At 45.0% G+C, this 21,951-nt stretch overlaps 1 protein-coding gene across 2 annotated transcripts in view; it reads left to right on the top strand.

Moving 5' to 3' along the window:
- The window catches only part of PDE4C (phosphodiesterase 4C), an 837,713-nt gene that overhangs the window by 107,270 nt on the left and 708,492 nt on the right, over positions 1–21,951 (top strand). The gene's annotated exons all lie outside the window — the stretch shown is intronic.

Raw genomic sequence — 21,951 nt, 5'->3', positions numbered from 1 at the left:
AATCACGGCATCACTCTTCCCACAAACCACTCAACGCTTGAGGGTCTTGCTCCTGCATATGTAATATATATTATGCTTGTAGACATGAAAAACAAAAACAGAGACTATGGTATGATTTAAACTCTTCAGAGAGCAGTGATTTTAGAAAAAGTTTACTGTAAGTCAAATTAAAAATAGTTTTTTCTCTAGGAATGTGTAGAAACATGCATTGAGATTCTTTATTTCCCGTAACGGCTTATAACATAAAAACAATAAACATGTTGCCATAAATGTCTCGTTTCTGCTGATCACTGTTCATCTTAGAAAAACTGATCAGAAGAATGAAAAGACAGTTCACATTAAATTACAACTGTAATTATGCTTTGCAACGTGTTTTTCACCTTGGCCACTGGCTCGAACAGCAGGCATTATGGTGTCCCAACTCAACTGTAATAAGTTCTTACTGTGGGGGAGCTACGTAATTTTCTTATTACAAGTCACTGTGGACATCACAACTTGACTGTAATGAGTAAACTACAGACAAGGATTTATACAGGGATTGCAAACTTCCATGAATGATAAATTAATAATTTTACTGGCTGAATTTTTTTTTTTATCCCACTGGTGTCTGTGGTAAATACCAAGGACTTTGACATCAATGGAGGGTGAGTTGTTTGAGAGGCACAGTGCACATCCACACATCAAAAAGTGCATGTATATTGTTTTCTATTTATTTTTGCTTGTTTGTGGTTTTCTATAGTGCAAACCATACTCAACTGTGTAGGAGCACTCTTTACACTGTGACAGGTAACATAGGTGCACAAGCAACCAAAACATACATTGCGTAATGTGATAAGGTGAGTTGATGTGGAGTTTACAGCTTCTACAGAAGTAGTCCAGGGACGGATCATAGGAATTAAGTGCATTTGGACTAGTAAACAGCGCAGCTCTCTTCTGAAGGAGCAGGGGCAGGTGTGTTTAAGGGGGAGGGGGGCCGGATTCCGTGCAGTGAGTGGAGGAAGCCTGCTCCTATGTGGTTTCCTTTTGATGGCAGTGCATTTATGCACGAAGGTTGTTTGATGGTAATGCTGACCTCCTGATGTACACTTTGTGGTCTAGGTCCTTCAGTGTTTCCAAACGTGTCACGCCTCTTATGGTTTTGCATCAATTACAACAGTTCAGAAGTGGGTCAGCAGGAAAGCTCACCAGCACTATATACATTGGATTTCTCCTGCTGAGAAGGTGCCTGGCAACAGCAGGAGATTGCACAGGCCATCCACATGGTTCTAGATGAACACAAGGCCTGTGCGAAATGTTCGATATGTGATTTGCACAATTTGTGCAATTTTGCATTATGCAAGTCGCAAAATGTTGGAAATTGCGCACACATGAAGCTGTGCACATATATTGGCTTCTGAAGATTGCTTTGGGCACAAAAATGTCTTGTGAGGAACAGGTTTGAACAGAAAAGTGTTGCGGGAGGTATTTATTTACTCCTCAAACCAGTCCTGTTGCTTTTATCTCAGCTGACTTTTGAACAGGAGGTCAGGGGTTATGACCCCGTGCTCAGTGTTCACTCCAAATACTTAAAGCGCAGTTGGTGTAATTTATGCCTAATTTCATGTAATTATTCCAGCATTTTGCATAATTTCAGACCTAAAATTATGCCGTTTCAACCGACTCAAATCAACATGCGTAATAAATAGAAAGCTGGTGAAAAGCTTTTTATACAAACCTTATTTCTTCAAGATTAATTTTAATTGGAAACACAAAATGTAAGAGGGCATTAAGTAAATTTTCCCTGTTACATTTTGGAATCTATTGTCTAGTAACTATGACTGACCTAAACTGGAGGCCCATTTTTAGGCCTACTTACAGAGTTGAGTTTACAAGAGGTTTCTTAAAGAGAGGTGACTGAGTTCTGATCTCAGGCTAAGAAGCAACAAATTTCCTAGCTTTTCACTGTAGACTCACTGGACCGAAATCTGAGTTTGTGGTAATGTCACAATATTTCAATATCCCAGCTGAGATATTTCTGTGCCATGATCACGGTGCGTTCAATATTCTGACGCAGAAACAGTTGTAAGTGGTGGGAGCAGTTGGTTTCCTCTCTTTGGTCGTCTCCCTCTTCCTTCGTATCGCTCTCTGGTGATTGTTCTCTTGAAGGTCATCTGAGAAGATGCCTCATCCTGGATCATGTGATCCGCTGGACCCCCTGCTTTCTTCCTCCTTCCCGCTAGCCTCATTATCTGCATCATTGCACGGCTGCGCTTGGGTTACCTGGAGCTGTGATTGGTTCTCCTCCTGCTGCTGCGGGCGGGTCTGAGCTTGCCCTGCTTGCACAGCGACGCCCGTCCTTGCCAAGTCTTGAACTCGCATTGATTCTGCATTTCTGATGAGCCGGTCTGCCATGTAAACTCTTGAAGACACCATTAGTCTCAGATTACCATAATGTTGAAACAGAAAACAAGATTTGCAGTCTGGCCCTGATTATGGCTAGGAATTTGGCTAAATTGGTCAGGGAAAAACGAGTATAAAGGCTAAACATGGATTTGGTTTGACAAGGACAGAGTCGGCAAGTTATGTCTTATTTCTGGGGTCAAACCTTGGCTTAGGAGATATTTACTACACCCAGCTAAAACCTCACCCTAGGCATTAGTAATATTTACCAGTTGTGGTCAATCCTCCCCCTGGTACGACCAACTCCTAATCAGGTGGATCCCTGACAGAATATCGGAAACACAAAAAATGTGTGGATAGAAATTGTGTCAAAAAGATAGAGGATCAAAATATCGAGAAGACAAATGCAAATCAGTAATTATAGATTTACTATTCTTCACTCCACATCCATGAACCTTAAATATATATCATCAAGGTACATATATGTGGAGTTATATAAAGGAAACATTTTCTTACCTATAACAACTTACCTTCACGATATTTTTGTCCTTGATATTCTGGACACAATATTTTGTCCACACAATACTTATTCTCTGATAGTTTGTCCGCACACAGATCAGAGAGTTGGCGTCGAGGACAACCTCTGAACCAGGTCTCAATCAGGTGGGCTCACCACTTCCACAGCCCCACACCTAGCTCAGAAATACCTCCTCACAATCTCAACCCTTCTGGGTTTGGAGTTGAGTATTAGGTGGTTACAGGATTTTAAAAATTCAGCTGACACAGTTATGCAAAATTAAAAGCTTGTCACGACGTTTGCCTTCTCGGTGCCTCACCTGCGTGCAAAATTACCCAACGAAGTGATTGTCATAGATTTTTTCAAACCAAACCTGTTGTTTTGCAGGAGGTTTCTTTTCTGCAAAGGGCTGTTTTTGTGTTTTCTCTTGTTAAACCTACGTTTTATCACAGTTTTCATTTTTTTTTCTTTTAAATAACTTTATTTTAGTACTATGTTGCAGAAGTGGGCAAAGTTAAAAAAAAAGGTGTTGATGACGAGCATTGCCAACTCCGCAGACTGCTACAAAGGGGTTGGCTGGTTTCAGCAACGTGTAGGAGCCGAGCTGGGGTGAACCAGGAGGGAGAACAGTGGTGGCTCACACATTCAAGAACGGGGGTCCAAAAATTGAAATAAAATGTTTAAAAGGCCAAATGTATGAATAAAATGTTTGAAACATTTAGTTCTAAATTAACTATAGTCTATATAATTGTTAATACGTTTGTAAGTAAAAGATGTTATTTGTGAGTCTTTCTAAATGTCACATTTGTTTTGCTGTTAGTTCTTGTCCGTGCAAAAAGATAGTTTAGCCCAACACTGTGACACTGACACCCCTAACGCATACCCTCCCCTCACCCCCAAACCAGAGTCCAAAACCCAGGCCTCCCCCCATTGGGGTCCCAATAATTCTGAGGTCGTGGAAATAACAAAAAATGCAAGTTTTCGGGGAATAATTTGCCAGAATCTAGTATCCCTGCTGATTCCCCACATATGGTTCACATAGAGATTTCAGTTTCTTTCAGCAGGTGAACACTGGGCAAAAAACACACGTCTAACTCTGACAGGCCCGGTATCTCCCTGACCGGGCCGTCTAAATTTAGGGACCTTTCGTAACGTGGGCCTATGCTTCGCTCTGGCACACACTTTAGGCCTGTTCTTGACCAAACCTTTAATCTTGTCCTAGAACTGATCCTGAACCATACTCTAGTATTTATTGTGCTACCCTACTGCGAATCCATTCCCTAAAGCTGAACTTGGCCTTAGATCACCCCCCATAAACTCTTACACATTTCAGTAATAAAACTAAAAGTATAAACCATGTTTTAATGTAAATGAATTTTGACATTGTCAAACTTTTTTCCAGACTTTCTCAACCTGTCAGGCTGAGATCCAGGTGCCAAGAGTGTGCCCGTCCCAGGCCTTGGGTGAAACTTGCTGTATCCTGTTACCCCCCCCCCCCTTTGATGCACTTTCATGCTAGCCAGAGTCATCCTCTGGTTCTGGACATGGTGCTCAGGTCTGCCTCAGCCTCTGTGTCAGATTCATGCTCAGCGAGCTGAGGGTGTGCTTTGTTGCTCTTTCAAAGACATCTATTGACGCACCAGGGATCTCTTAGGCTGATAACTTGGTCATGGACATGGGTTAGGACATGGACTTGCACATTGTGGTATATTTGTGTTGGGCTAGTGCATGTGAGATGTCCTGTGTGTTACGCTCTTTTGGGTGTTTCACTGGAGCTTGACAATTTTAAATACTGGAAAAAGTTGTGTAATTTCTAAATGTCACGCTATATGGAATTCGCTAAAGTTCACAAAATTTTGCATTAGCGCGTTTGTGATTTTTCTGCATTTTTTGCAGAGGCAGTGTCTCCTTCACAGACATTTTTTCCCTCACCAAGTCGGATTTTTCAATAGACTCTTATGTGACGTACACGCTATTGTGCAAAAACGACGTGCCAAATGCACACTAACCAAATTTCACTCTAAAAGAACCATTTTGTAAAAGTTTTATGGAATTTGACAAAATTTCACAGAACGATTGCACATTTTAGAGCACCCCTAGTTTGCATACGGCGTGTCTAGGTCGCAATGTGCTGCTTCTGTTGTATAAATGTGCTGCGTGGGGTGTGTATGGCAGCGTATATGACATATCGAATTCCAGCCATCCAGATAGTTGCAGGAGCAGAACCCATTCAACCTTGGAGAGGCAAGAACCCTGCCTATTGCACATTTATTGTCATTCACAAAGGGGGTACCCTGTAACCCTAGCCTGCTTTGGGTACTAACCTAAACACAATAACATAGAATAGCAGGCAGGGACAAATCCACTCATTACTTTAAGAAACCAGTATTCACTCCTGATTTCATGGGTAAATTCCTTTCCCTTATTTATTTAATGTATTTGTAAAGGACAGCATAAAACTTGTCATAACATAATCCATCACATATTCTATCTCTAAAACATAACTATACACATCACATTATCATCACAGCCTATGGGATCACATTGTTAATTGTGTAATAGTGACCGCAATGCAAAGTAATGTTGTTGGGCATAACCCTCCTTTTGGTTATTCATGTTACCTTTGTTGATTCAGGTGACGAATGGTAGTGATGTGAATGTGATGTGTATAGTTATGTTGTGGAGATACAATATATGATGTATTATGTTATGACGAGTTTTATGCTGTCCTTTACAAATACATTAAGTAAATAAGGGAAAGGAATTTACCCATGAAATCAGGAGTGAATACTGGTTTCTTAAAGTAATGAGTGGATTTGTCCCTGCCTGATATTCTATGTTATTGTATTGCACATTTATATCAGATGACTGAGATATCTCCCTGATAGCAGCCCGAGCTGGTGACATCAGCTGCTCCCCTGGAACCATGCAATGGGGCAGTTTCTGCCTCATTAATAGGGTAAGACAGGGTAAAGTGAGTGAGAGAGGCCTAAGAGATGGGATGGAGGTCACATGGGACTTCATCTCATTGTGATAAGGATCGTTGTGTCCTCAATCACAGCCCTTGCAATACCTTTTTTAATACATTTCTTAAAAGACTGTTACAAATTATCATGACTCATCTTTTGAGGCAAAAGTGTTTAAACAGGAAGCTATTTCAAAGAAGAAATAACTGGAGGAAACTAGGGCCAAGAAAACATGAAATAAAATTATCTTTGAATTGCAAAGATATCAAACTTTATAACTTTTCATGGTTTCTCAGCCTGCAAGATTCTCACAACTAAAATATTTACATTTGTTTCTTTCTAACTATATGCTTACATAAGAGAATTCTAATTTTCTATTGTTCGTACAGCTTTTCTCTAAACCTCTCCAACTTTTTGATATTGACACATTTTTTACAGTAAAGTGCAACAGATGAGACAGAATCACATTAATCACAAGGTTGAAAGCTATCAATCTGTAGGGATATGTATAAAACATTACATTGCGTCTGACTTGTATAGGTACACTCTTTTGCACTGTCTCTTATACAAATTTGCAAGTAGAACATTTAAATCATTTCAATATAGCATTATCCTTACAGGTTGTATTGAGTGTGCATGAGTCTCTGAAAGAATTCTGTGGTTAGAATCATAAAGCTAACTGCAGATGTTGAGTCTCCAAAACCAGCTGTGACGTTGGCGCCTTTCTGTTAGTTTTCATTAAAAATGTCATAAATGTTGGAAGCTTTGCAAATCCTTGGGAACTGATGAAAGTTAAATTTGCTTTCCCTCCCAAGGCGTCAAGTTGGCAAAGATTGCTTACAAAACATCTGCCTCCTTGGCATCCCAGAACTGCATTAATTTGTATAATGTATGCAGTTGTTGCTGGGAGGAGGCGCGTCTCTAGAGTGGAATACAAGATCTTTGGGTTATTTTGGGCTCTAGAAGTTCCTTGATCCAAAGTGTTTGGAAGCCTGGGGTGGATGCACGCGGAATAGTGGTGCCAACCCGACGCCTACGATGGAGAATTTCTTGAAGATGTGAACAGGTGGATGGGATGTCTGTGATCGTAGGAGTACGGGGAGCACGAAGGCTGATGATTGAATCTAGGCTGCCGGATCGCCTGACGTGTACAGCTGCACTCTAAGACAACTAATGAGCTTAAAATGCACAATCACGCACCCAATTTACTCCACCAACTGCCACGCGCCCGCTTCCAGGTGTCAGGAGTATTGACCCCTGCAAACTGAAGTAGTGTCACAGTTGGGAGATGCCAAAATATCGAGCAGGAGGGGAACATCTGATTCTCATTCAAGAGCTATTCTCCCACATCTTAGGCAAAGCATTTCTTGAAGCTACTCGAAGGTTCTCCCAAGTCTGCGCAGATGTGCAATATGTCAGATAAGATGTCTCCACTCGGATCAAGTGTAGGGGATTGGCCATGTATAAAACTGCTCTCTCTTCGAGGTATTGTATATATTAGTCTACTGGACTAGACTTCCGATGGTCAGTAGATCCATTCATTCATCCGTCCGTCCATCTTCCTTCTGTCTGTCCATCTGTCCATCCTTCACAGTTGTAACTGAAATATAATTGAAATTCTAAATTGAAAGATAAGAAGGGCCAAAAAGCTGTTAACAAACAGACCATTATGTAGTTTTTTTGGTAGCAGTTCCCGAATAACTCGTTATTAAAGGGGCCGTCCATTGAATGATGCCACGATACATCTCAAGACCCCCACTGACGTCATGAAACAAAGCAACATTCTAGAATGTCGATTATTGGAGATTGTTAGGGATGGAGGACGGGGTAAAGAGAACTGTATTTTTCTCTACTTTTCTTTAATATAAAATGCAAATTGCATTGCTCACAATATGATGCTAAAACCAATGTGGAAAAATGCTTGTGTGGGGCAAATTTGTTCCTATTTGATTTGCTTCTCATTTCTATGCAATGGCCTTAGTTCTCCGAGCAAGATCTTAATACTATCAGTTTAAGTACCTCCATAGCATCACATTGTTTTATACTGACATTCAATGAAATACACTTTAGGAATACCAGTGCCAGCCCCACCACATGCATCGAGCTGCAGTATTATTCACTCCTGCTCAGTCTTGTCTCTGTTTTCCTATATCTTTGGTGCCACTTGACGAATCTTCACAAAAATAAATTTCCAAAATATTTGACAGTCACTTGAGCTGCTATCTGGAAAGATTTAGGGTGAAGCAGGGGCCAAGATAAAAGGGGGTGAAATTTAGAGCGTTTCCAATGTTAATTCCCAAAGGGAAAATTGAAACGCAATAGCTCCAAAACCACTGGACGGAATTACACCAAATTTGGCAGAAAGGTAGCTTGTGGTGCAAAAAGAGATTATTTTGTTATTTGGTGTAAATCCATTCAGTAGTTTTTTAGAAACTGAATAAAATCCAAATTTGTATATATATAGAGATGTGAAGGTTTTGAGACCCTTTCTGATCTCGTGCTGAGATCTGATTGGCTGTCAACACTTCAAACCAGGAAGTGTTAGCAGCCGTCTTGGGACTTGGCTTGAGCCGAGTCTCAGACTCAAATGTAAAAAAAAAAAAAAAAAGGGACCAGGTTACAGACACCTTGACCCCTTAGCTCTGGTGCTGGGGTCCCACAGGGACCCCACCCCAGAGCAAAAAAGCATTTTTTCAAAACTTTTCGCTGCAATTTGCAGTGGATCTGCAGATCTGGAAATTTCTTTTACAAAAATGAAACGTGGGCTACGGCGCTTCAAATTTTTCAAGCTCCCGGCCAAGTTTTGGGGACAATGCTTATTTAAGTGCGGGGGAGCTCCCCCCGCTGCCTCAGGGACTGCCAGCCACCTCCCCAGGGATTATTTTAGTTTAAATGCAAGGGGAGGGGACACCCACCCCCGCTATTCCCCCTGTAGCCCTGGGGGCGGTCACCTATCCAGGGCATTAATTAAAATTAATGCGGGGGCACTTGCCCCCTAGCAGCCCCGGGGACCACCACTTCCCCGGGGCATTCATTTGATTCTTTGTGGAGGCCCCCCACAGCCCTGGGGACAATCAGACAATCACCTCCCCAGGGAATGTTTCAAAAAAGAAATTGGGGTCCCTTTTGGACTCCCATAGGCCCGGGACCACCACCTCTCTGAGGCATTTATTTGATTGTGTGTGTGGGGTGCATGGCCACTCCGGCAGCCTCCGTGTACCGCCACCTCTCCGGGACATATTTAAAAATAAATAGAGGGTCCTTTTCGGACCCCCTGCCGCCCCAGGGACCACCACCTCCCTGGGGCTACTAATGTTGAAGGGGGATCCACACAGCCCCCTGATAGAGCCATTGATGGCCCTCAGGACCGCCACACCCCAGGGCCGGCTCCTGCTATGTCCTGGGGGGCCCACCCCCAGGACATAGCTGTTTGCTGTGGCTTGGCAGCAGCATTGAAGCTCCCACCAAGTCACAGCAAACACTCTACTCCGATGAAGGGAGAGCTGTCAAATAGCTTCCCTTCATCGGAGTGGAGTTTCCTCTCTCTGCCTGCCCACGGAGATGCGGGCAGGGACACAGAGGAAACTACTCTCACAGAGAGGGAGCTGCTAAGGCAGCTCCCTCTCTGTGACAACAGTGGTGGCTTCCACCGGAGATGGGGAGTCAGCTGCGACCGTGGGGGCCTTCTGGCTCCCTCATGGTCCCCAACATTGAGACTGCATGCCCTGGGAGGGGCACACAGGTCACATGGCCGGACCCTGGGGGATGGGGTCCCCAGGGCCAGGATCGGCCTTCGGGAGGGGGCCCACTCCCCAAAAAAAAAAAAAATTAGGCCGAGCCCCGGGGATGGGGTGCCTGAGGCCAAGATCAGCAAAGTGAGGGAGGCCGTGCTGCCCCCCTTCCCAAAATAATAAAACATTAGGCCTGGCCTCAGGGGATGGGTTCCCTGGGGCCGAGTCTGGCCTAGGGGGGTCATGTAGCCCCCCTCCCCCCAAAAAATTAAATGTTTACATCGGACCTCAGGAGATGCAGTCCTTGGGACCGATATCGAGGTTGGGTGGTGATAGAGGTTGGCTACAGGGACTGGCTGCGGTGGCGGTGGTATTAACTTATGGTAATGAAAATTGCTATACGTTAAAAAACCCAGTAGAAATTCACTGAAAAACACAAATGTTACAGGGACGTTATAGTCAGGAAATAGAATTTAAAAAAGCATGGAAATTTACTTAAAAAACAAATATTACATGGACATTATAGTTAGGTTCTGAATTTACTCGTAGAAAACCATAGAAATTCAGCAGTTAAAGTTAGAGTTCTTTCAAGTAACTATAACTCGCGCTCTAAGGTAACTATAAGTCGCGCCCTCGCCATGCACTGCTATTACCCCAAATATTACAGCACTCATGATAAATTCTATAACATTATTACAAATATAAATGAAACATTAGAACTCAAATTATTGAAGAAAAAAACTGTGCCTGGTGGGGTTGCGAGTTATAGTTACCTTAGGGCGCGAATTATAGTTCCTTGAAATAACTATAACTGCTGAATTTCTATGGTTTTGTACGAGTAAATTTAGAACCTAACTACTATGTCCCTATAACCTTTGTTTTTTTAAGTGACAACTATTGAAAAGTTACCAACACCTCGAAGTAGGTGGTAGCTCATTCGGGTTTCCCCTCCCCTTTGTATTTGTTAAACACTGTTTTGGGGGGGAATGAATTGCTGCTAACTCTCAAACCAAACTAACATTTTATTTAAAAAGTACACTTGTGTTTCTAAATACCAACATATAAAGTTGACAGGTGACACAGACATGGTGGTCTGCTGGCCCCAGCAGGCTATCATCCCTTGATGGACACCAGATGGAATGAGTCGTGATTTATGACCTATCTGTAATTTTCATGCAGTTGGTCGGATTGCGACCTAGTCTGAATCGGAATTTCATGAACTGACCATCAGTACATATGTTGGTTCATAAATTTATTTACTGCTCACAAAAATACTGTTCGCAAATTGTGCCTGGTTTTTGTGACCAGTCCTTTGTACATCTGGCCTCTTTCCCGCAGGTGTGTGATGGTGTAACGGCTTCTTGGTCTTTTGTTTAACAAAGCCGGGCATTGCTACCCTATAAACCGGTGGTTCCCAACCTGTGGTCCGGGGACCCTTGGGGTTCCGTGAAGCCTCCTCAGGGGGTCAGCGACTGCTTAGAAAATGAAATATTACCAGATTAGGTCCTTAGCTTTCAGTAATGATTAGTGGGGGTCCCCGGATTCCAAAAGTGATTTAGTGGGGGTCCCTGGGTTCCAGTAATGATAAAGTGGGGGTCCACAAAACTCAAAAGATTGGGAACCACTGCTATAAACCATGTTTCTCACAGTGTGCAACCCTTTGAAACAGTGTTGTACCCCACAAAGGGTTAATGTAATTACTGAAAAATTGACAAGTGGATGTATCACTTTCGAAATTCCCCCACCACAGGCTCTGCCTGATAAATTGAAGTCTGGAAAAACAACGTGACCTCAGGGTACTCGCAGATCTCTGCTCTGATTGGCTGCTGCTGGCCCTGCTTCACTGGGGCCTATGAATAACGGAAGCTGTCTAATGAAGTCCAGAATCCATTAAGTATGATTTTGTGCTTTTTCGATTTTTACATTTATATGGTTCCTAATGGTCTGGGCCGTTACATAAATCGATTTGGCTCTCTAAGCGCTTGAAGGATTACAAAACAGAGAGCGTTCTGATGGTAACTTCTTATGATGGCTTTATGAGTTTGAGATTGCTCTTCAGTGCTAGGCCGCTCAAAGGTCTGTAGGGCTGGGGCAGAGTCAGTCCATAACAGACTGGAAAATCATTTGTTGACAATTCCTGATGGATCTGAAGGCCCGAAGTGTTCATAAACAGTCAGTTGAAAGCTTGACTGAGAAAGCAGATTTGCTGAGAGCGAGACAGTCGGAAAGGCAAGTAGAGACGGGGCGGAGTCATTCATACGTCAGCACGGACAGGGAAGATACAAGGACATGGTGTTATGTTATGTTACATGGTTAATATATGTATTTCACGTGTGCTATGACGTGGCCACTTAGTGAATTTAACTGAAGCATGTGTTTCCGGTTATAGTTTTGTCCCAGACGTACATCATGGGGCTGCTCATTCAAAGACATTGTAGTGACCTACATAAACTTTAGGGGCCCCCTTACACAGTACATGGAGGGGCCCCTCTCTGGTCTCACTCATGAGGTCTCAGGCCAGGGTACTGTGCTGAGCCCCTCCCCCCGGAGTTTGCAGATCCTGCACCGCGAGGGCTGTGGGGGCCTTTGTTACTCCACTGAGACATTGTCCAACATCACGAGAGCGGCGTTGTGTTGAATATTTGCTTTACCCTACTGCAGAGTGGGCTCATCATTCTAACATATGCCCAAACCTTTGTGACTGTGGTTGGAAACGAGGTGGGCGATGGTTGGTGGGTGGGTGGGGTTGTGTGGGTGTGTCTGTGCTCTTGTAAGCCTGGATAAGTACATTTGTGCCAGGGTCTCTTGAAGTAGCTGAGTATTTCTGCAGTGGATTTTACTCACCCCATTCACATAGGCTAGGGTGGAAGGTTCCAAGACCTAAAACATTGTAACAAACACCTTCGTAACCAGCAAACTACCCACCCACATCAGCCTTTGATGTATGGAGGACGGCTCACAAGATGCATGGTTGCTATAAGCCTGCGTTCAACTCTTTGCTATACAAATGTCCAGTAATGCAACATTGCCATAGCAGTGCCATGAAATGAATTAACTTTCAGCCTGCACTGCCTTTTTGCCTTCATAACTGTTTTTTTCCTAGGAGGGTTCGGGGTGGGGGGGGTGGGTGGGGGCGGCGGGTTGGACAACAGTCCTCCTTACTTCAACCCAGCCCCCTTCCCTCATTTGATACAAACTGAATGTACTTGAGTTTTTAATAATCGTGTCACTCAAGTGAAAGATGACTTTATTAGCCTGCCAAAAACCAAAAGCTCCCCGGCTTTAATAACCAGGATCAATCACAGGCAGCTAATTATATTCATAATTACACTGTATGCTGTGCTCCTCAAGGCTATTTAAAAATCCGAATAGAAATGTGTTTTAGAGAGGCACCTTGCTAAGGCAGCCCTCTGGGTGCCCTCTCCTGATTGGAGACGTCTCTCTCTCTCTTCCGCTCCATCATCATAGCAGTGCTTTGGTGGCTGCGGAACGGCGCTAGTCACTGCTATGTCTCTCTGCGTATTTCTCTCTGAAACTGGTTTTATCGCAGGTTTTAGTGATGTGGAGATTCTGCTTTTTTGCTGGCGAAGTTTTAACAAATTTCCAGTGTTTTCCCTTTGCTAAGCTTGGAGAGTTTCCGAAGCTACTCTAAACGTTGGTTATGCAAAGGCGTACTTGCATTTTAACTAGAGGAGCTCTCATGCCTTCGTGAGTTCTCTTAGAACCAACCAACCCGCTGTCAAGGGGCACAATTGTAATCACATACAGATGACCGGCCACAAGGGGGCGATGTAGAACCTGTGTGGTGACACACGCTAAAATGCTTTCAAACTCTAGAACTTCCTCCTGTGGTGGCAAGAGTGCCCCTGGACACACAGGCATGTCAGGAACTTTCTGGGTCCAAAGACAGCAACTTCAGGGGACTTCTAATGGGATGACCTCCTTTATCTGAGTGTAAAAAATGTGTAATGCAAACTAAGAGAAAGCGAAACCAACATCATGCGCCATGTCGTTGTATTAGACGTTAGCTTCCTCGTCACTAGCGAAACTGGCACTCTTTTATTAAAATGTATAAATTAATGTTGCAGCGGGGGTGTGGGCCCTTACAAAGCTTGGGGCATACAGAATACGGCCACTCCCTTCGGATGACTCAAATAGAGAAGACCTTCCTATTTTCCTCAAATGTTCTGATGATGCTATACGTAGAGCCCAAGGTCTGCAGTGCAGAAAATATAATTTCTGAGCTTCTGGGCATGGATGGATGAAGCTACAAATGATTGAAGATCATAAGAGCGGCCAAGCTCCAGAAAAGACTGCAATGCATACAGAACGCCTCCGCACGCCTCGTCCTGGACATCCCCCGCCACTGCCACATTACAGCCCACCTGAGAGGCCTGCACTGGCTCCCCGTCAACAAGAGAATCACGTTCAAACTCCTCACCCATGCTCACAAGGCACTGCACAACACCGGACCAGAATACCTCAACAGATGACTCTCCTTCTACACCCGGACCCGACAGCTTCGCTCCGCTGACCTTGCCCTCACCACCGTCCCGCCCATCCACAGAACGACCGTCGGCAGCAGATCGTTCTCCCACCTCGCCGCCAAGATGTGAAACACTCTTCCCACCCACCTGCGACAGACACAGGACCTACTTACCTTCAGGAGACACCTCAAGACCTGGCTGTTCGATCAGTAGCAGCCACCCCCCCCAACCCATCAGCGCCTTGAGACCCTCATGGGTGAGTAGTGTGCTTTACAAATGCTTTGATTGATTTAAGAACCAGAGAAAACCTCAGTAGGAGTAGACAATACCCTCTTGTCCACAGATAAGGGTGTCTCCTACCTCCTAATAGTGCTGCACCTCTCAAATGCCTGGGCACTCTCAACCAATTCAACCCAATTCACACAGGATTCACTGGCAATGCCCTTCAGCTGATCTCCACTCACCTTTTCAAAAGACACACTTCATTGACATGGATGCCTCCAGGTCACAGAGATTCCTATCATCTGTTGAGTCCGTGAGGGTTCCATCCTGTCCCCAGCTTTCTTCCACTTCTACATGGATCCCTTTGGGACTCTCTGATAATAGGATAAAAATTCACCAATATGCCAATGATGCACAACTGTAGTTGAAAGATTTCTTCAACCTGAGCAGGAAATAGCTCAGACGACGCCAGCACCTTCTGCTTGTTGTGCATCAAGCCCCTATCTGAAACTCATCCCAACTATATAGAAGTTCTACTACATGTTAAGAACAACAAACATGGATCAACAACAGGTGCCTGGACAGATTCAAACCCCAACTCTCATCCAATGGAAAGTCACTCTCATTCCTGAGGCACACCACCCTCGACAGGGAACACTTCATCAAGAAAACAAAGACGCCTGGTACCAGCTCCCTCAGTTAAAGAAAGGGAAACTGTGTCCTCCCAGAAAGCAACTTCAGAACTTCTGTTCAATCCCTCAAACTCTTATGTCCACTCTGGGTCAATGCCGTTCCCCGTAGCCTCACAGACTCCACAGGACCTTCCCTAAGGGCATCCTACACACCGTGGGACCCAGAACGTGGCCTCGAAGAAATGTGCCTGCATAACCCTAAACTTGCAGGACTTCCACCAACGCACCTTGCCAGCCCAAACCATCTTCAAAACCAGTTGCATCTCAAACCTTATCTGGCTTACAAGCTCACCACATCTGGTTACAAAGGCATACCTGCTGCCCCCACCAGAAAGGGGATGAGGAGGTTAGAAAAGAAAGAAATAACACTGTAACAGGCCTTTTTCATCGAGGCACCGGGATTATCCCTCAGTATTGTCCCTGTTTAAGAAAGTACAGAGGAGACACTGTTTTAAAGAACACAGCATCATGATGCAGTAAGAGTCCACTTCCACTTTCATACTCCCAGCTCCTCCTGCCATCACTCACTGAGTGCCCTGTGCTGTCACCATGTGCAGTGCTCTGCTAGCATTGGGCTCTGTTTGCACTATACAACCACTAGATAGATGCTTGCGTACATACAGGCATGCATGCACCTGGAATATCCTACATTGTAATGTTCTTTTCTACAGCCAGTCGGTTTTTCAATGTCCTTTTGTAGAGCTGATATCCTTTTCTAGAGCTGATAGATTTGTCTATACCATTTTCTACTGATGATCAGTTTTTCTATGATGTGATTTGTACTAATTAATAATAATATTCTGATTCATCTTGTGGTTGTTTTTATCAGTCATGTATTTTTTTTTTTTAGGGTCAAGTCTGCGAGTGCATGCGCTCGCACATGCGTCTTGTATGCGAGATGCTGTTGTGACCAGTAAAGGGCTTGGAGCCCGCCTATCGCCCACCATTTGTTGGTTTGCGTGGCACTCTTCTTTACAGCCTCGTAATTCATGAAGGCATGTCTGGCATCATTTCCGTTCCTCGATGTGGAGCAGGGATCAAGCACTAATTAATTTAAACTTTTACAATTAGTGCCTGTCCGCTGCTCCAGACGTGATTGAGGTACTATTTGTGTTTTAATTTTTAGTGCCGCGCAAACAGAAGGCTTGTGATTGGCAAAAATGTGCCCTGCAAGGCAAACAATATTGTAAAGTTTTATTTTTTAAAGCTAACTTTATTTTATTTTGTTAAGTTGTCTTTTCTCAGTTTCCACTCATGTTTTTTTGTTTTTGCTCGTGGGCGCTGTTGTCAAAAGGTGACAATTAACTTGTTCGAAATATGTGAGACCTAAAATGCTTGTCTTGATCTGGGGTGGATGGTGGGTCTGAGTGTCTGCTTTTATTTAGTAAGCGTCAAGGGCATGCACCTCGCTGACACTGCTTATGAAAGCTTCTTCTGCTAAAAGTGTTACATTTATTGGGATTAGTTTGCCTTAAGTGGGCCCCTCAGGTTACTCATTGGTCAGTGTATGGACAAAGTTTATAATTTGTGTATTTATTTATTTATTTATTTATTTTAAACATAAAATTCAGACCCTAAAGTAGTGGGAAAGATATGCTGCACAAAATGTTCAAAGCGTTCTTCAGATTAAAAATACTGTAACAAGAATTCAATATACCTGTCTGGGGATCAGTAAAATAAGAGGTCCTTCCTTAGGTATTATTCAAGAATCAAATAAGTCCAGTGCTTAATTTGAGCCGGTGGTATGCAGTGCTCAGCACAGACACTTAATTGTGAACACCTGCACTTATGACAGGCTGCCATATGGTTGTGCTGTTTGTCTAATTTAGAGATGAGAAAAACAACAGTTGTTTACTGAATCTAATGACCTCTACCTGCCACCCAAGCCCTTCTTACAGCTTTGAGGGTCTCAAATAACTTGAATTGTCACACTTGTAGGGGTGTGATGGTTAGTAGTTGTGTTGGTACAGTCATTGGCGGCACTAGGAGGGGAAAATGGGAGTTGCAAGTTGCAGTGGCCTCCTGATGAGGGCCCTGTAACTTATTTTTTATTTATTTTTTACAAACTAAGCACTGAATAAGTGCATATCTCTTATGCATCACTATCATATGCCTGATCAACATTCACATGAGCAACTTAGAAAGGGCACCACTATCCATTCATTTGATATATATTTATTTTTCCTATTTCTGATATACAAAAGCACCTAAAAATAAAAATGTATGGGAACAGCTCCTGCTTGTCAGGATACAAAGATGGGTGCCTAATCAAATTAAATCAATACGGATCACACCCCCCAAAAAAACACTAGGCATCTGTAGTGTTGATTGTGACACCTCCTTAAACGTAATAATGGTAGCATGGGTGCTGTTGGGCACACTTTGTCGGATATTGTCAATGCCGTTCAGCTATGATTATTTAAATAATCACTGCAGCGAATAACGGACGGGCTGTGACCTTAGAACCCTAAACAAGGATTGTGTCATCAATCCACAGTGTAAGTGTGATGTCAGGAGCGTAGCTTCAGGGGGCTGTTCGGGGTGTTACTCTCTCCTAATAAATGTATTTTGTTATAAATTGTTGGGTACAGGTTCTTAGAGTGAGTATGGTGAGCAGGGTCAGGGGAGGTTCAGGAAGAACCTCAATACGTGGCTCTTCAGATGAGGCTCCATCCCCCCCCCCCCCCCCAGCGCCTTGAGACCTCCACAGGTGAGTAGCCGTGCTTTACAAAAAACGATTGATTGCTTGAGGGTCGGATAGGCATCAAAAATAGACTAGGGCACCACAAAAATAGGGGCCCACATTCTTAGATCACAGCCTTTCACGAAGCACTGCTAGCTTAATATCACAGGACTAATTTTTGCAAATTTGTGTTGTAAACTAATCATTTTAAAGCTTATAGAGGACAGGTGCATTGGCTAAGACTAGAAACTCTGCAGCTTTGAAAATGGCCTACGTTGCAGTGTCAGTGCCCTGCATAATGGAGTGAGATACCCTGTCCCAATCAACTGTGTCCTAGGCCCTGATTATCACAGAAACCCAGTCCCAGCCGAGATGGAAGAGTGGGTCAGCTGCGTTGGTCAGTCCTCCGTGGAGGCGAGTGGAGTTGAAAGATGAATTAGGTGGACCTCTGGAGTTTGTGCCTTGGCCCCGTGATCCTACTGGGTTGGCAGAATTACTGAAAGCAAAGGGCTGGGTGGCCGTGGGTGGCTTTGCATGAGAGTTGTGACCTGCCTTCTGCCTGGGCCTTAGGAGCTGGACCGGCCCACTGAAAGCCTTGGTCTAGGCCTTGATTCCTTCCTCCCAGGCAGAACACAAGATGGCTGGGGCGTAAGTAGATTAAGAAGTGGTCTGAAGCAGCAGTGTGTTGAGGCAGAGTCTACTCTCCACCTATGAGATGGTTAGCGCTTTGCTTTGTCCTCCTTTTGATAAGATGCTGCTGACCGTGGGGACAATAACATTCAGCTGCCTGTATCTTTTGCACCTGACAAAGCAGGTATGGAAATCAGGAGACAGGAAAGACATTGTTCATCATCGCTACCTTTCCCCCCAGAAACCCCAGCTCGCTGGCTGGGTGAGAAGGCGGAGTGAGTAGCGCCTTGATGCACAGACACCTCAGGCCTGTGTTCTCAGTGTCATCTTAAGGATTTGATTTTTGGCCCCCAGATAACACCGATTTTGGGGGCCCTTGTTCAAAATAGTTGTGAATTTTTTGCACATTTTTAGCTAGTGGAAGCCTTCATGATCTCACGGAATACTAAATTATACGTTAACCTTTCAGACATGGAACAATGCAAAAACAGCTGAAGCTGTCTGATATCTGCTAGCCAAATAGTAGCAAAATAAAAGCTTGAACAAGTATTGATATGGCCTTTTCTTTCTGTGTTTGGATCTAAATATTTTGTCCTGCAAAAGCAAGATTTTATGTCCAAATCATGCTGGATCCTATGATCGTTGGAAAGACACAGTAAGGGTAACGTGCTGGATGCCTGGTGGACCAATGCATAATCTTAAAACATGTGCACTGAGTGCTTGACATTGTAGCTTTCATTGCTTAATATTTGTAATCACAAATAAATCCCTCTCGACTACTGGCCCTCTCGCTACAACAGTAAAAATCAAAGCTCTTCTCTGAAGATTTTCACTGTTTTATCAGGTGAAATACAATAATTTTCTGCTTAATTCTCTTCCCCTGCCTTGTCCTTCCACTCTTTCTCTGGCTGGACAGTGATCGCCAGTTCTACTGAGCGACAAAATAGGAAGTACAATGAGGTTATGAGAATGTCACAAAAGAAAGAGGAAACGGTAGGTATAAAATGGGAGGTAGAGTGATAGACAAGATTTTGGAGTGAGGTAGATGTGTAGAGAGCTAGGGGAGATTGAGATAATGAAAAGTAAAGAGAAGGGGTGTTACAGAAGAGTGAGGAAGGGAGAAGGATCATGTAAGAAGAGGGTTTTGTTAGATCTAGAGATGGAGCACTCTGGACCTCTACACACAAACGAGAGAGAAACCACTGAGGTAGAGTGAGGGCAGAATGAGAAGTAGGGTACATGAAAGATAGGTTAGCTACCGTGGGCAGAGAGTTAGAGAGAAAGGTAGATTGAGAGGGGTGAACAAAAGTAACAAAACATTATTTGTAGAGAAAATGGAGAAGTGGGGAGACAGAGGTAACGCTGCGGAAGAGAGGGGAGATTGAGGCAGGGAGCGTGGGAGTATAAAAAGAAAGAGGCAGGGAAGGTGTACTGAACTGTGGTCCCGAGAGGGGGAAGAACCAGAGGAAGGGCAGTGGTGGTTTACAAACAGGGCTGGGAGTAAAGAATGTGCTGGTGATGAAGGAGTAAGGTTGTGAGAGAGGTGGCATAAAGGGAACAGTGCTAGAAAGAAGTGGAGAGGAAAGCTGGGGGAGTGATCAAATTATGTGGGAAATTGAGAGGTTGTGCAGAGAGAGACTGGAATTTGGGGGAGAAAGTTGAGGTAATGTTTGCGATGTGAATTAGAGAGACAGCTGATGAAGGGACTGGTGGGTTAGAGGAGATGAGAAAGGTAGAGAGAGGTGAGGCACAGGCAGAGCTGTGAGGTAAATAAATAGAAGTGGTTGAGAGAGAGTAGATGAAGGTAATTGACGCGGCAGTGAGATGAAAAGGACTATGAGGCGCTGAGGAAGGGGTGAGGTAGACTCGGGGTTGAGAGGAAGAGACGTGAGGAAGCGGTGAGGTAGACTCGGGGTTGAGAGGAAGAGACGTGAGGAAGGGGTGAGGTAGACTCGGGGTTGAGAGGAAGAGACGTGAGGAAGGGGTGAGGTAGAGTCGGGGTTGAGAGGAAGAGACGTGAGGAAGGGGTGAGGTAGACTCGGGGTTGAGAGGAAGAGACGTGAGGAAGGGGTGAGGTAGACTCGGGGTTGAGAGGAAGAGACGTGAGGAAGGGGTGAGGTAGACTCGGGGTTGAGAGGAAGAGACGTGAGGAAGGGGTGAGGTAGACTCGGGGTTGAGAGGAAGAGACGTGAGGAAGGGGTGAGGTAGACTCGGGGTTGAGAGGAAGAGACGTGAGGAAGGGGTGAGGTAGACTCAGGGTTGAGAGGAAGAGACGTGAGGAAGGGGTGAGGTAGACTCGGGGTTGAGAGGAAGAGACGTGAGGAAGCGGTGAGGTAGACTCGGGGTTGAGAGGAAGAGACGTGAGGAAGGGGTGAGGTAGACTCGGGGTTGAGAGGAAGAGACGTGAGGAAGGGGTGAGGTAGACTCGGGGTTGAGAGGAAGAGACGTGAGGAAGGGGTGAGGTAGACTCGGGGTTGAGAGGAAGAGACGTGAGGAAGGGGTGAGGTAGACTCGGGGTTGAGAGGAAGAGACGTGAGGAAGGGGTGAGGTAGAGTCGGGGTTGAGAGGAAGAGACGTGAGGAAGGGGTGAGGTAGAGTCGGGGTTGAGAGGAAGAGACGTGAGGAAGGGGTGAGGTAGACTCGGGGTTGAGAGGAAGAGACGTGAGGAAGGGGTGAGGTAGACTCGGGGTTGAGAGGAAGAGACGTGAGGAAGCGGTGAGGTAGACTCAGGGTTGAGAGGAAGAGACGTGAGGAAGGGGTGAGGTAGACTCGGGGTTGAGAGGAAGAGACGTGAGGAAGGGGTGAGGTAGAGTCGGGGTTGAGAGGAAGAGACGTGAGGAAGGGGTGAGGTAGACTCGGGGTTGAGAGGAAGAGACGTGAGGAAGCGGTGAGGTAGACTCGGGGTTGAGAGGAAGAGACGTGAGGAAGGGGTGAGGTAGACTCGGGGTTGAGAGGAAGAGACGTGAGGAAGGGGTGAGGTAGACTCGGGGTTGAGAGGAAGAGACGTGAGGAAGGGGTGAGGTAGACTCGGGGTTGAGAGGAAGAGACGTGAGGAAGGGGTGAGGTAGAGTCGGGGTTGAGAGGAAGAGACGTGAGGAAGGGGTGAGGTAGAGTCGGGGTTGAGAGGAAGAGACGTGAGGAAGGGGTGAGGTAGACTCGGGGTTGAGAGGAAGAGACGTGAGGAAGGGGTGAGGTAGACTCGGGGTTGAGAGGAAGAGACGTGAGGAAGGGGTGAGGTAGACTCGGGGTTGAGAGGAAGAGACGTGAGGAAGGGGTGAGGTAGACTCGGGGTTGAGAGGAAGAGACGTGAGGAAGGGGTGAGGTAGACTCGGGGTTGAGAGGAAGAGACGTGAGGAAGGGGTGAGGTAGACTCAGGGTTGAGAGGAAGAGACGTGAGGATGCGGTGAGGTAGACTCGGGGTTGAGAGGAAGAGACGTGAGGATGCGGTGAGGTAGACTCGGGGTTGAGAGGAAGAGACGTGAGGAAGGAGTGAGGTAGACTCGGGGTTGAGAGGAAGAGACGTGAGGAAGGGGTGAGGTAGACTTGGGGTTGAGAGGAAGAGACGTGAGGAAGCGGTGAGGTAGACTCGGGGTTGAGAGGAAGAGACGTGAGGAAGGAGTGAGGTAGACTCGGGGTTGAGAGGA

This window comes from Pleurodeles waltl, chromosome 12 (assembly GCF_031143425.1).
Source record: "Pleurodeles waltl isolate 20211129_DDA chromosome 12, aPleWal1.hap1.20221129, whole genome shotgun sequence".
NCBI classification, from domain to species: Eukaryota; Metazoa; Chordata; class Amphibia; order Caudata; family Salamandridae; genus Pleurodeles; species Pleurodeles waltl.
Note: the sequence above shows the minus strand (reverse complement) of the source record. Positions and strands in the feature narration are given on the sequence as shown.